This window comes from Tamandua tetradactyla, chromosome 11, assembly GCF_023851605.1.
Source record: "Tamandua tetradactyla isolate mTamTet1 chromosome 11, mTamTet1.pri, whole genome shotgun sequence".
In the NCBI taxonomy this organism is placed as follows: Eukaryota; Metazoa; Chordata; class Mammalia; order Pilosa; family Myrmecophagidae; genus Tamandua; species Tamandua tetradactyla.
This window is the reverse complement of record NC_135337.1, coordinates 31,408,893-31,425,454: the sequence shown is the minus strand read 5'-3', so window position 1 is coordinate 31,425,454 and position 16,562 is coordinate 31,408,893. Positions and strand designations below refer to the sequence as shown.

General features: G+C 35.8%; 1 protein-coding gene and 1 pseudogene across 2 annotated transcripts in view; one reads left to right on the top strand and one right to left on the bottom strand.

Annotated features, from left to right (window-relative positions):
* Positions 1 to 16,562, bottom strand: part of EVI5 (ecotropic viral integration site 5) — a 307,393-nt gene that overhangs the window by 273,008 nt on the left and 17,823 nt on the right. The window lies entirely within an intron of this gene.
* On the top strand, positions 107 to 757 carry LOC143649104 (T-complex protein 1 subunit zeta pseudogene; annotated as a pseudogene).

The window sequence follows — 16,562 nt, the reverse complement described above, 5'->3', positions numbered from 1 at the left end:
GGAACATTTCAGTAAGGTACCCAGAAGAGCTTAGTTCAATGATACAAGCAGTTTCTAATGAAAAACTTTTAATTAAAAATTTATATTAAAAAAACTGTCATACCTAAATCCTGACTGTTTGGGGCATGCAGGCCTTGTTTATGAGTATACATTGGGAGAAGAAAAGTTCACCTTTATTGAGAAATGTAACAATCCTCGTTCTGTGACATTATTGGTGAAAGGACCAAATAAACACACACTCACTCAAATCAAAGACACAATACGAGATGGCCTGAGGGCTGTCAAAAATGCTATTGATGATGGTTGTGTGGTTCCAGGTGCCGGTGCAGTGGAAGAGGCAATGGCAGAAGCTCTGGTTAAATATAAGCCCAGTGTAAAGGGCAGGGCCCAACTTGGAGTCCAAGCATTTGCTGATGCATTGCTTATTATTCCCAAGGTTCTTGCTCAGAACTCTGGATTTGGCCTTCAGGAAACACTAGTTAAAGTACAAGCAGAACATTCAGAATCAGGTCAGCTTGTAGGTATAGACTTGAACACAGGTGAGCCAATGGTAGCAGCAGAAGCAGGCATATGGGATAATTTATTGTGTAAAGAAACAGCTTCTGCACTCATGCACTGTGATTGCCACCAACATTCTCCTGGTTGATGAGATCATGCGAGCTGGAATGTCTTCTCTAAAAGGTTGAATTGAAGCCTCCCTTGTATCATCTGAATCATGAAGACTTGACAGTGATCCTGGGAATATTGCTATGGCATTTTTGTCCCAAAATTCCAATGGCTTCAAATGACTCTGAAAGGATTTTTTTTCCTTTGAAAGACAAGAGGATAAACTATGAAGTTCTGAAATTGTAATTTTTTTTTAATTGCACCGAAGTGTACACTTATAAAAAGGTCCTTTTTATCCAGTGAACAGGATGTTTTACTTCAGCTACAGTATAGTTACATGTTGTATAAGCTTATGTTATCTACCTTGTTATTAAATATCCTTCACAAACAAACAAATGAAAAAAAAACTGTCATAGCCAAAAAAAAGGAATGAATTACTGATACATGCTACAATGGGTATGAACCTTAAAATAGTATAGTAAGTGAAAGAAGCCACAAACAAAAGACCACTTATTATGACTCCATTTACAGGAAATGTCTAGAACAGGCAAATCTAGAGAAACAGAAAGTAGATTAGGGTTGAAGAGAATGGAGGAATAGGGTGCCAACAGCTAAAGGATCTCTTTCTGAATTGATGAAAATGTTCTATAATTAACATGACAGTTGCACACTTCTGTGAAAATACCAAAAACCATTCAATTTCACACTTTAAATGTGAAATGTAGCTCAAGAAAACTATTTAAAACATGAGGTCAAAATGAATTGCTCCATAAAAATAAGAAAGAACAGTTTATGATGCAGGCAATACTTAACCACACACGTCTCTTTTTGAGCCTCCACCATATACCTATCTTCATTTTTTTTTTCAACCTTTTTCACCATACAGTTCTCTATTCATTTCCAATCAAATAGCTTCATCCTATTAAGGTAGAAATTATCAAATATTAAATTCCATATTTACTTCTCCATTAACCCAAAACATGTTTGTCTCACAAAAAGTGTCCCTTCCTACTTGTCAATACATCCTTTAAATTTTAACTTTTAAGAAAGTAACCATCCTAATGAGCTGAGACTCAGCATCAAAGGACTGAGAAAAACCCTAGAATGAGCTGAGAATTAACATCAAGGGATTGAGAGAACCTTCTTGATCAAAAGGGGGAAGAGTAAAATGAGACAAAGTGTCAATGGCTGAGAGATTCCAAACAGAGTCAAGAGGTTATTCTGGAGGTTATTCTTACGCTTTAAGTAGATATCACCTTGTTGTTCAAGTACATGTGGAGAGGCTGGAGGGAATTGCCTGAAAATGTAGTGCTGTGTTCCAGTAGCCATGTTTCTTGATGATGATTGAACAATGATACAGCTTTCACAATGAGACTCTGTGAATGTGAAAACCTTATGTCTGATGCTCCTTTTAGCTATTATATCAACAGAAGAGTAGAACATATGAAATAAAAATAAATAATGGGGGAACAAATGTTAAAATAAATTCAGTTTGAAATAGTGGTAAATGAAAGCGAGGGGTAAGGGGTATGGTACGTATAGTTTTTTTTCTCTATTACCATTTTATTTCTTTCTCTGTTGTCTTTTTATTTCTTTTTCTAAATCGATGCAAATGCACTAAGAAATGATGAAATGCAACTATGTGATGATATTAAGAATATGTAGAATGGAATGATATCTAAATGTTTTGTTAATTTTTTTTTAATTCATAAAAAAAAGTTAAAAAAAAGAAAGAAAGAAAGAAAGTAACCATCCTAAAATATGAGCAATGAAGCCTCAGCATTCACAGGTTCCTATCTTGATAAGGTTATTTTGACATATCTTTAATGCTATGCACAAAGTTCAATTTCACCTACTATGACTTCCCCAAAAGAAGCAAATGTGCATTTAATATCTCTATGTCCTCAGTATCAAACATTGTGTTGATTATAAAGAAGATGCTTAATAAATGTCTGCAGAATAAAGAAAGAAGTAATTTTAAACATATAAATAACGTGGAGACTAATAACTTGTCAGTAAAATGAATATTCATTTCAATTAGCTAAATCATGCTGAATTCAGATAGGGGAAAACAACTTCCCATTTAGAGCACATGAAAGCATTATTAAATAAAGTACTTTACCAATTATTCAAAGGGTCACCAAAATGACCAACTTTATCATATATAATCTACATCCTGCTTAAACTGGGACCATAGCTGGGAAATTCTAATGTATTTCTTTAGTGATATCTTCCCCTATATTTTCTCTTTTCTCTTTATTAAACTCTTATTATTCATTCACCTATTGTACTTCATAGACTGGTTTTCTAATTTTAGCTTTTCTTCCAATTTCCCAAATCTAATAACTATTTTCCACAAATCCTCATCTCATATGACCTCATTTGATACTGTTACAAGGTAAAACAAGAATTCTGGCTTTGAAATTAGAGACCTGGGTTCAATCCCAGCTCCTCTTCTAACTAATGATAAAGTGAGCTTCAGTTTATTTATAAAGTAGGGAAAATAATAGTAATTAATAAAATGTATATGTAACATTTAACATAGTGCCTAGACTCAATAAATACTGCTATTTTCATACTAATCATTTTTTATGCTTTTTTCAACTCTTACTTTCACACCACAGCTTTTATGACAACATATCCTTAGGGTTTTCCTCCTACTTGTCAGGAATTTTTCTTTATTGAAGCCTTCTTATGCTTTACTGGATGGTGGATCCATCTATGACCACTTCTCTTTTCAGTCTATGTATGCTGAATCAATACAAATTCTGAACCTATGTTTCATCTCTACCACTTACTAGCTATATGACCTGGAACAATTTACTTAACTCTTTTTTTTTCAATTTACTTAACTCTTGGTGTCTCGAACCTTCATCTATAAAAGTGGGTTAATAACCATACCTACCTACTATGATTTTTTTTTGAAGATAAAATCAGTTTATGTATATAAAGCACTTAGAAAAATTACCTGGCATAGTAAGCATCACACAAATGTTATTACTACTACCTCTGCTACCTCTGCTTGTACTTCTACTACTACAACAATACACAAGGCTCATAATACGTTCTCTGCCTATCTCTTAAGCCTTTTCAGGGGTTAAAACTAATTACACATATTTAAATTGTATTTGGAATCTTGCTTGTCTCTTTTCACCAATCTCGGACAGTTTGCAAAGAATTATCATCTTCCTCCAGACTTTTGCTGCTACTGATACGCTTATGATCAAAATGTTATAAGCTTACAGTCAAAACGTTATAAACTGCATTAGTTAACCTTTGTTTTCTTAGGTACAAATATATAACTGTGAAACTACTAAAGAAAAGAATCAAATTAAATTATGTTTCTGACAAGCAACCTTCTTGTGGGGATCATTTCTTGAGAATTTCATTCTTAATTTGAGCAAGAGTGACAGCTAAATACTGACCAATTGAGTTGTATTCTGATAGCTTCAGCACATTTATGAACAGTAAAGAAAAAGACATAGCCAAATCCAAAGTGAGCAAAGAGTTTATAAAGTATTTTGGCACCTATTATTTAGAAGTCTTTATTTCTAAAAATGAAGATTCTAACATTCCTATAGTTAAAGCTATAGAAAATAACTTCTGAAAGAAAGGTAATAATTTTACAATTTTTATTTATAAAACAAGACAATCATCAAAAGCTCTAGGTCAAAATACTTGTAATATTGTGCCAAATCATTAGATTCAGAGTTTGAAGAACACATTGAAATGCAAGCTAAATCTATGGACTATGTTTTATACAATTGAATCTTAATTTCCAAGGGGACACAAACAATTTCTTTGGCCGTTCTACATATTTAAATAAAACCAGCATAGCTGTTTAGAATCTATAAAATATTTTTACATACTTGTTCCTTACAACAAGACCTGAGAATAAAGCACCCCAGTATTAGGCATTCAACAAGTACCTACTCAGAATCTGCTCTGAAAGAGCACTTTACCGGGTGCTAAAAATACAGCCATAAACAAAACAGACATGCTCCTTCCCTTTATGTAGCTAGTTAAGAAGTCAGATAATGAATAAACAAATGCAGGGAAAGATACATGATAATAGGGCATAAACTAGGAGAACTTAATTCAACAGAGTGCTTAAGAACTGCCTTCTGAGGATAAAACATTTAAATTAACATTTGGAGATAAGCAGGAAGAGTTAGATGTACAAAGAGCCAGGCAAAAAAAGGGAACAACATGGTCAAAGGTCCTGAGAAGTCAAAATACAAGGTTGGAAAAGAAATATGAGGTAACCCACAAATGTAAGCCATAAAAGTTATTGTAAATTTTCTACTAAGTACATTTCTTAAATAACAATTGAAATTATAATTTTTAATTTAACCCTTTATATCCAAAATATTATTTCAACACCTAATATAAAAAATTATTAAGAAATATTTTACATTCTTTAATACTAAGTCGTTGAAATCCAGTACGCTTACAGCACATCTCAATTTGGACTAAATACATTTCAAGTGCTCAACAGTCACATGTGACTAGTAGCCTCCATATTGATCAGAACAGGTCGGAAGAAATAAGATAAGGCTAAAGCAGTCTTAGGTAAGGAAAATCAGCAGAGGCCCAACCATGAAGGGCCTTCCGAGAAAGGAATTTGGGAACTCTTCGGTGTGCAACTTAGAAGCCACTTAGGAATAACATATTTTGTTTTATAAAAAGTACTCTCCTGTATGAAAAACAAGAGTTGAAGTAGAAAGACATGGTAGGAGAATGTTACAGAAATCCAGTTAAGAAATAATTATGGTTTAGGTTACAGTGAGCAGCAGAGACAAAGAAAAATAATTAATGTAAAATAATATTGTGGAGGTGAAAACAAAATGACTTTCTGATGAAATGGATGCAGAGAATGAGAGAGAGAGAAGAAAGGGTAAATTTTAACCCGGCTTGAGCAACCGGTGGTGCCATTTATTAAGAATGGAGAAACAGGTATTCTGTAATTGTTGTTTGGCAGGGGTGCTAGGGTTAACAGAAATGAATCGAGAATTTTTCAAGTAAGAAAGCAGGCTCAGAGAGGCTGACACACTTATTAAAAAGTGCTAAAAGTGAAACACAAACACAGATGTTCTAAAATTAGATATAACACCTTCCTTTATATTGTATTATCTCCCCATAATCTATAAATAAAAACCCATTAGCATAAAATTTAAGGTCTGCCTTCTGCTACATACACCAGCAAAATCCTCAACTGAAATGCCTTTAGGTCCTTTATTGTTCTTTCATATTTTGAAAAATGAGAAAAAAATTTAGGTTCAATTCATAAACTGAGAAAGGTATTGTTCTAGTTTGCTAGCTGCTGGAATGCAACACACCAGAGACGGATTGGCTTTTAATAAAAGGGGATTTATTTTGTTGGTTCTTCAGAGGAAAGGCAGCTAACTTTCCACTGAGGCTCTTTTCTTACGTGGAAGGCACAGGATGGTCTCTGCTGGTCTTCTCTCCAGGCCCCTGGGTTCCAACAACTTTCCCCGGGGTGACTTCTCCAAAGGCCTGGGCTGAGCTGCAAGTACTGTGATGAGGAACGCTGAGCTGCTAGACTGTGCTACATTGCGTTCTCTCATTTAAGCACAAGCCAATTAAGTTAAACGTCACTCATTGCAGCAGACACGCCTCCTAGCCGACTGCGGATGTAATTAGCAACAGATGAGATTCACCTACCATTGGCTCATGTCCACAGCAACAGAACTAGGTGCTTTCACCTGGCCAAGTTGACAACTGAATCTAACTACCACAGGTATAATCTCAGACAAAATAACTAGACTATGCAAATTCATGAGACAAAGAGATGAACGCAGGGCACCAAGGGTAGGAATAGGGGTGGGGAATGCAGAATTAATGTTTAATGGGAACACAGTGTCTGGGTGACAGAAAAGTTTTGGTAATGGATGGTGATAATGGTATAGCATTGTGAATGTTAACACAATTGAACTGTACACTTGAAAGGGGTTAAAATGGGAACTAATATGTTGTAGATATGTTACCACAATAAAAATTTTGTTAAAAATGCCTAGAAAGGAGAATGAAATTAAAGTCTTCTGCAGAAAATGCTCTCTCCTAACCCAAGTTCCAGGGACAATGGCAAAGTACACCAAATGAAGCCAAAACATCGTGACTTCAAATTCAGTGTCACACTCCTACAGCCAAGGCAGTATTAGCAGCCAGAAGCTTACTGTGATGACACTTCAGAAAAAGCAGTATAGTCTTTAAAATGCTCTCTAAACCAATAGACTTTATTCTTGAAGAAGACTGTATAACTATACAGCTTTTACAATGTGACTGTGTGATTGTGAAAACCTTGTGTCTGATGCTCCTTTCCAGGGCAGGGACAGATGTGTTAAAAAATAATAATAATAAGGAGAAAAATATATAAATAATAGGAGGAGATAAAGAGTAAAAATTGGGTAGATTGAAACACTGAATTGATGGGAGGGAGAGGTAAGGAGTATGGGACGTATGAGGTTTTTTTTTTCCTTTTTATTTCTTGTTCTGGAGTGATACAAATGTTCTAAAAATGACCATGGTGAAGAATACACAACTATGTGATCATATTGGGAGCCACTGGTTATATAATATGACTGGACTGTATGTATATGGATATTTTTCAATAAAAAAACTTTTAATGCTATCTAACAACAACTCTCATAAATCAGTCTATGCCAACTTCAGAAATTTAATATTCCTTTGAAATTCTTTACCACTACTAGAGCACTATATAAAGTTCACTCATCACATGCATACTAAGCCTAGGTATAGGGCTAGACACTGAGTACAGGTTCAAAGCTATTATGGAATAGATTTGGTCACAGTGACAAAAGAGTCTAGTGATCTGTTTTCCTCTCAATTCATCATTCCCTTTCATGTCATTCCATCACCGCCCTTCTTGTCCCGTTAATATTTCCCATCCTTACAAATACCTAATTGTTCAATGACTTTGATTAAGTCTTCCATTTATTAATACTTTCTGATTTTTATACTTCAAATGAGGGCAGGAAACCAAAACTTTTTTTGATTAAGGGTTTTGGTGGTTTGGAGCCTAAACTTAATCCATTCCTGCAGGATGTGAACCCACTGTAAGGATCTTTTGATAAGGTTACTTCAATTAAACTGTGGCCCACCTTAATCAAGATGGGTCTTAATTCTATTCAGGAGTCCTTTATAAGAGGAATAACACAGACAGAGAGAGAGTCACAGGAAGCTACAAGCTAAATTAAAGGTCAACAGAACCCAGGAGAGAAGGGAAAGGCCACTACGTGCATAGCATGTAAAGAGAAGCCAAGGACAAAGGATCACCAGCAGCCAACCCCAGAATACCAGTCCTCAGGAAGTAAACATCACTTTGATGTTTTGATGCTCAAAACCATGAGCTAATAAATTCCCATTGCTTATAAGCCAACCTAGCACATGCTTTTGCTTGAGCAGCCAAGTGAACTAAAACAAGGTATAGAATTTTGCAAAATTTGCCACATAGAAATTAACACAGTCATTCTTTCTGGCCACCCAATATCTGAATTCCTGTTAATGTTTTAGGATTTTCCCATCTAATAAGTCTGAAAAACATCAGATACTTTCTAGCCTCCCTGGAAAATAAACCACAAGCATGTTATCAAGGCTCCCTAATTTTTCTCTCTCTGTCTCTCTGGCAGACAGACCACACACATGCATGCAAGCATACAAGTTGACTCTCAAGTACCTTGGCCACAAATCAGGAAAAACAGAGCTCACTGTCATTCCTGCTCACATGCTCTTGTTTGCCTGTCCCCCGCCCCCTGCTCTCCATTCGTGGCAGAGGCAGTGGTTTCAGTGAACTAGCACAGCAACAGTTGAAACAGTGGTGCCCTGTGTCTGATGATGGCAATGGTAGTGCCAGTACTGGATCTGGCTCTGGACAATTTTCTGGGTATGGAGCTTCAAGCTTGATATCCCAATCATCCCAGTTACTTTGTGAACTTTCCAAAATCTTTTTTTAAAAGCTCATTTCTGACTGGGTGGAGTCAAGAGACTCTTCTGGAGGCAACTCTTGTACAAGCTTCAATTAGTGCTGATTGCCATGGTTTGCTAAACCCCAACCAGTATCACTCCTGTTGACTCTTGAGAACACCTCGGGCTCAAGCTGAGACTCTATAAAGTTTTCATGCACTTGTTTTGCCTTCCTGGAACCTATAATTCCTGGAGGGTTCCTAGGTCAGAGGGACCAGCCTTTCCAGGAATAGCAATGAATTATATCCCTCCCACCTTTAACGTCCACAACCCTTTCAACAGGGATTTTTCAACAGTTGCCCAGGGATCCCTTTGGATTGGGAGAGGGATCAAGAAAAAGAGGAGGTATAACAGAGAACAGGATGTAACAGACAAGTATGACTGCTGAATCACTACATTAATATTCCACCTAGACTCCAGTGTTGGGAGCAGCCAGAAGGAAAATTCTGTGACAGTGGAATAGTAGCCCATGACAAACTCTGGGATCTCTTCTGTAACAACCTGTTGAAGTATGCTATGAAAATCATTGCTTTTTTCTTCCTTTTGCTTTGTATACATGCTATATTTTACAATAAAAAAAGTTTAAAAAAAAAAAAAGCTCATTTCTGCTTAAATCAACCAGAGTCAGCTTCTATTGCTTACAGTTACTAAAACTGACTAATTTACAATGTTTTCTAATATGCTAATACTGAATAAAGACTGAAAGAGAAACATTACCCATACATAGTTGAAAGCCTTTTATATATAAGGCCACAAACTTGTTCTAAGCAATATCCCTATTAACCTGATTTACACAATGTTTAAACTGTAACAAATAATTAGTAAAAATTTTAATTTGGGGGTTCCTGATCAAAGAGAAGGTACTACTTTGCCCTCCAAAACACTTAGCACTGTATTTGGTATATACCAGATATTCAAAAACAAAAGAAGAGTTCAAGAACAATGAATGGATAATTCTACAGATCTCTATGTTCTTTCACCTATATCATATTTTTTTAATTATTTACACTCAATCTTCTTTCAGCAGTATTTAAATTGGGCGCAAATGTAATATCTATTTTCAATCTTTAAAGTACGTTATAAGAGATTATTTTTCCTACTCTGTAAACAGGATAATAGACACCAATACTATAAAAGTAACAATGTCTTGCATGCTATGAGTGATGTATACTGAGTACAAATTTTAAAAGATATCCATAAAGATATAGATATCCATAAAGAATTTTAAACTGTGACTTTTGCTTATTTAACTTAACAGCTGTCAAATAGAAAAGGAAGAGCAAAGATACAGAGTGCTGGCTTCAACAGGAATATTAAAAAAAAATAGAAGAACAGGAATTACAGAAAAAGGGAAAAAACAGGAAATGGCAACACTGCTGACAACTCTCTTTCTTTAAGTGTCTACAACTTGACTTACTTTTTCTTTGGAGGCACACAGCATATTTCCAATTAATTCTCTGATCTCCTACCTCTAGACCTAAACTTTAAAAAATCAAAATAAAATGAAAAAAATTAAATAAATAAACGGGGGTGTGGGATGTTCGGGGTGTTCGTTTTCATTTTTAGTCTTAGTTTTATGTTTTTTGAGTAATGAAAATATTCCAAAATCTATTGTGATGATGAATATACAGCTGTATGATGATACTGTAAACAACTGACTGTAAATATTAGATGACTGTATGGTATGTGAATGAATGAATGAATAAATTAAATAAATATATGAACAGAATAATAAGCTACTACTACTATGTGCCAGGCACTGTGATAAGAATTTACATTCATTTTCTTACTTAATCTTAACAACAACCCTGAAATCGATTTTGCAGATAAAGAAACAGAAGGTTACCAAGATTCTTACGTTAATAAATGGTAGAACCAGGATACTAAATATCCTGTCCAAAACCAAAAAGTTCAGGACAATTGTAAATCACTGACAGATGAGCTAAAACTAACAGAACACAAAGTAAAAACACAGCATATCAGAATGTGTCATGACCCTGAGGATTTATTTGACATACAAGGCCTGCTTAAAACTACTCTGATTACTTGTTTAAGAAATTCAATTACTAAAATACTGAGATGGAAATTATATTTGAAAATGAAATTTTCATCATATTACATGAAAATTTCCAACTTCCTTTAAAACAGTATATTATAGATTATATTTGACTTCTCCAAGATCGATGCAATAATGAAGGCATAAAAAGATCTCAAGACTATCAACAAAATCTTTTTAAAATTTTTTATACTAAATACAAATCTCGTAACAGATCAGGAGAAACATTTGACATTTTCCTGATTTAAAACTAACATATAGCGCAAAAGAAAACATTCCCAATTTGTAAACTATGGCAATAGTTTCTTAAAAAGGAGAAAGTGGATGTAAAAGAGGCAGAGGAGAAGGATGAAATGGAGGAGAAGGAGGAGGAGAAAAGAAAAGAATATCCCTGTAAGTTTTTTTGAGGATACTGACTTATTCCAAAGATTATATGGAAAGGCAAACAACTCCAGAATATCCAATGCAATACTGAAGAACCAAGTTGGGAAACTGACACTACCCAACTTCAAGACTTGATATAAAGTTACAGATATCAAAACAACATGGTATTGGTCAAAGAACAAAAAAAGAGATCAATGGAAAATAATATAGAGCCCAGAAATAGACCCACACAAATAAAGTCAATTGATCTTTGACAGAGAAACAAAGGATTCAACGGAGAAAGGACAGTTCAACAAATGATGTTAGAACTGTACATCCACATCAGAAAAAAAAAAATGAAACTAGACACAGGCCTCACATCATGCACAAAAATTAACAAAACAGATCATACACCTAAATGTAAAACAAAACAAGAAAACCTCTAGAAATAACACACGTGAAAATACAGGTAATCTTGGGTTTAGCAATGATTTTTTACATACAACACTAAAAACACAATGCATGAAAGAAAAATTGATAAGCTGGACTTCATTAAAATTTAAAACTTCTTCTCTGCCAAAGACACTGTTAAGAGAGTGAAAAAGCAGGCCACAAACTAAGAGAAAATATCTGCAAACACCTATCAGGTAAAGGACTTGTATCCAAAATATACAAAGAACTCTCATAAACTCAATAATAAAACAAACAATCCAATTAAAAAATAGGCAAAGGAGTTGAACAGACATCTCCAAAGAAAGATATACAGATGGTATATAAGCATATAAAAAGATGCTACACATGAAAACAGCAGGATATATATTCTTTTCAAGTGTTCATGTATCATTCTCCAGCATAGATCACGTTGGACCACAAAACAGATCTCAATAAATTTTAAAAGACTGAAATTATATAAAGCACTTTATCTGATCATAATGGAATGAGTTGAAATCAACGAATAGGCAGAGAACTGGAAAATTTACAAACATATGGAGGCTAAGCAACACACTCAGTGCGTCAAAGAAGAAATCACAAGGGAAAACTGTAAATGTCTTGAGACAAATGAAAAGAATACAGCATATCAAAACATGAGATAGAGTATGACAGTGCCCAGAGAAAAATTTATTGTACTAAATGCTTACATTTAAAAAGAAGAAAAGAGCGGGCAGGCCATGGTGGCTCAGTAGGCAGAGTTCTTGCCTGCCATGCCAGAGACCCAGGTTCAATTACCAGTGCCTGCCCATGCAAAAAAAATTAAAAATTAAAAAAAGAAGAAAAGAGCTAAAACCTAAGACCTAATGCACTCCTGCAGGAACTAGAAAAAGAACAGCAAACTAACCCAAAGCAGTCAGAAGGAAATAAAGACTAGAGCAGAAATAAATTAAATTGAGAATCAAAAAAAAAGAATCAACAAGGCCAAAATTGGTTCTTTGAGAAGATCAATAAAATTGACAGACCTTAGCTAGACTAACAAAGAAAAAGAGAGAAGTTGCAAATAAATAAAATCATAAAAATATTTTATTTATTATATAATGAGAGGAAGACATTACTACTGACAGCACAAAAACAAAAGATCATAAAAGGGTACTAGAGACAACGATATGCCAAAAGATTAGACAACTTTGATGAAATAGACAGTTTCCTAGAAACACACAACCAACCTACATTGACTCTAGAAAAACAGTGGATCTCAACAGACCAATCACAAGTAAAGAGATTGAATCAGTCATCAAAAACCTTCCAACGGTGACACATGCTGGAACCCTGTGAGGGAAGAAGATGGGTTCACAGGGAAGATCTGTAGAGGCTTGAAAATAGGTGCGCCTAGAAGCAGATTTTAAAAACAGTATCTCTTCAAAATATCTTTCTATACCATCCAATAAGCACCCTGTGCTGGTTTGAAAGGATTATGTGCCCTAGAAAAGCCATGTTTTGTGAAAGCAACCATTTTTTTAATCCTTATTCAGTACTATGGGTTGGAAACTTGATCATATTATCTCCACAGAGATGTGGCTTGCCCAATTGTGGGTATTAACCTTGATTAGATGGAGATGTGACTCCACCCATTCAGGTGGCTCTTGATTAATTTGCTGGAATCCTTTAAAAGAGGAAATATTTTGGAGAAAGCTTAAAAATTATGACAGAGCCACGACAGAGTCATGAAAGCAGAACCCATGTAGCCAGAGACCTTTGGAGATGACTAAGGAAAATGCCCCCAGGAAAGTTTCATGAAACAAGAAGCCTGAAGAGAAAGCTAGCAGACATCACCATGTTCCTCACATACCTTTCGGGTTGAGAGAGAAACCCTGAACTTCATTTGGCCTTTCTTGAGTGAAGGTAACCTCTTGTTGATGCCTTAGATTGGACATTTTTTATAGACTTGCTCTAATTGGGACATTTTCACAGCCTTAGAACTGTAAACTTGCACTTAATAAATTCCCCCTTTCAAAAGCCATTATGTTTCTGGTATATCGCATTCCAGAAGCTAGCTAACTAGAACAGGTGACTCAACAAAAGAACATCAATTAACATAATACACCACATTAACAAATCAAAGGGGAACAACCACATGATGATCTCAATCGATGCAGAAAAGGCACTGGACAAAATCCAGCATCCTTTCATAATAAAAACATTTTAAAAGATAGGATTAGAAAGAAACATCCTCACCATGATAATGGGCATATACGAAAAACCTATAGCTAACATTATACTTAACGGTGAAATACTGAAAGCTTTCCCTCTAAGATCAGGAATAAGACTAGTACATTCATTGTCACTACTGTTATTCAACACTGTATGGGAAGTTCTAGCCAGAGCAACTAGGCAAGAAAAAGAAATAAAAGGCACCCAAATTAGAAAGAAAGAAGTAAAATGTTCACTATTTGCAATTGACATGATTTTATATTTAGGAAGCCCTGAAAATTCAACAAAACTACCAGAGCTAATAAATGAGCTCAGCACAGTGGCCGAATAAAAAACCACATGCAAAATTCAGCAATGTTTCTATACTCTAGTAACAAATAATCTGAGGAAGAAATCAAGAAAACAATTCCATTTACAACAGCAACTAAAAGAATCTAATATCTACAAATAAACTTAACTAAGCATGTAAGTGACCTATATTCAGAAAACCACAAAACATTGCTAAAAAGAACTCAAATGAGACAAATAAACGGAAGGACATTCCATGTTAAAGGGCTGAAAGACTAAATTCACAACATCTTGTGATAGGCAGTGGTTTCTTAGATTTCACACCTAAAATACAAGCAACAAAAGATATTTTGGTACATGGGCCAGGAATCAAACTGAGGCCTCCCACATAGCAGGTGTGCTGGTTTGAAAGGATGTATGGACCCTAGAAAAGCCATGTTTTAATCAAAATCCCATTTTGTAAAGGCAGAATAATCCCTATTCAATACTATATGTAATTAGATCATTTCCTTAAAGACGTAACCAAAAAAGAATGGCTGTTAAACTGGATTAGGTATGACATGTCTCCACCCATTTGGGTGGGTCTTGATTAGTTTCTGAAGTCCTGTAAAAGAGGAAATATTTTGGAGAAAGGGAGATTCAGAGAGAACAGAGAAGAACCACATAGCCACGAGAAGCACAGTCCACCAGCTAACAGCCTTTGGAGACAAAGAAGGAAAATGCCGGGCGGGCCATGGTGGTTCAGCAGGCAGGAATACTTGCCTGCGGTGCCAGAGGACACAGGTTCAATTCCCAGTGCCTGCCCATGTAAAAAAAAATAAAAATAAAAAATAAAAAAAAAGAAGGAAAATGCCTCCCAGTGAGCTTCATAAATCAGGAAGCCAGGAGAAGAAGCGAGTAGATGACACTGTGTTCACCATGTGCCCTTCCAGATAAGAGAGGAACCCTGACCTTGTTCACCATGTGCCTTTCCAGATGAGAGAGAAACTCTGTGTTTGCCATGTACCCTTCCACTTGAGAGAGAAACCATGAACTTCATCGGCCCTCTTGAACCAAGCAAGGTATCTTTCCCTGGATGCCTTAGATTGGACATTTTTATAGACTTGTTTTAATTGGGACATTTTCTTGGGCTTAGAACTGTAAACTAGCAAGTTAATAAATTCCCCTTTTTAAAAGCCATTCCATTTCTGGTATATTGCATTCTGGCAGCTAGTAAACTAGAACAGATTTTGGTACCGAGAGTGGGGTACTGCTGCTGCGGTTTGCAAATACCAAACATGTTGGAAAGGCTTTTTAAATGGATGAGGGGAAGATTTTGAAGGAGCTGCAAGGAGCTTGATAGAGGAGGCCTAAAATGCTTTGAAGAGACTGTCAGTAGAAATGCGGACTCTAAAGCTATCTGTGACGAAGCTCTAGGCAGAAATGAGGCAAGTATTCTTCCATACTAGAAGGAAGACGAGCCTTGTTTTAAAAATGGCAGATAACCTGGAAATTGACTAGTGGCTTTGGCTGGAAGGCAGACTCTAAAAGCCATGAACTTGGATATTTAGCAGAAGAGATCTCAGAAAATTAAATGTCGAAAGTGCAGCCTGGTTTCTCCTCAGAGCTTACAGTGAAATGCGACAGGAGAGAGATAAGCTGAAAACTGAACTCTTGCATACAAAGAAACCAGAAATTGATGTCCTGGAAAATTCTAGGCCTCCAGAAAGGGAGATTCAGAGACAGCAGAGAATGCTGCAGCACCATGAAGCAGAGAGTCCATCAGCCAGCGCTTTGGAGATGAAGAAGGAAGATGCCTCCCGGAGCTTCATGAAACAGGAAGCCAGGAGAGAAAGCTAGCAGATGATGCTGTGCTCACCATGTGCCCTTCCAGCTGAGGGAGAAACCCTGAACTTCATCAGCCTTCTTGAACCAAGGCATCTTTCTCTGGACACCTTTGATTGGACATTTCTATAAACGTGCTTTAATTGGGACATTATCTAGGCCTTAGAACTACAAAGCAACTTATTAAATTCCCCTTTTTAAAAGCCATTCCATTTCTGGTATATTGCATTCAAGCAGCTAGCAAACTAGAACAGCAGATGAGCACTCTACCACTGAACCACCCATGAACCTGAAAACTGAAGATTTTTGTGCTTCAAAGGACTTTGTCAAGAAGGTGAAAAAAGCAGCCTAGTGGGAGAAAATATTTGCGAACCATGTATCTGATAAGGGTTTAATATCCAGAATATATAAATAAATCCTACAACTCAATAAAAAAACAAACGACCCAATTTTAAAAAGGGCAAAAGATCTGAATAGACATTTTTCCAAAGAGGAAATACAAGTGGCTAAAAGGAACATGAAAACATGTTCAACATCAGGAGCTATTACGGAAATGCAAGTCAAAACCACAATGTGATATCATTTCATACCTATTACCATGGCCACTATTAAACAAACAGGAAACTACAACTGATGGAAAGGATGTAGAGAAATAGGAACACTTTATTCCCTGCTGGTGGGAATGTAAAGCGGAAGCCAGTGTGCAGTTTCTCAGGAAGCTAAGTGTAGAACTGCCATAGGGCCCAGCAATTCCACTAGTAGGTATATACTCAGAACT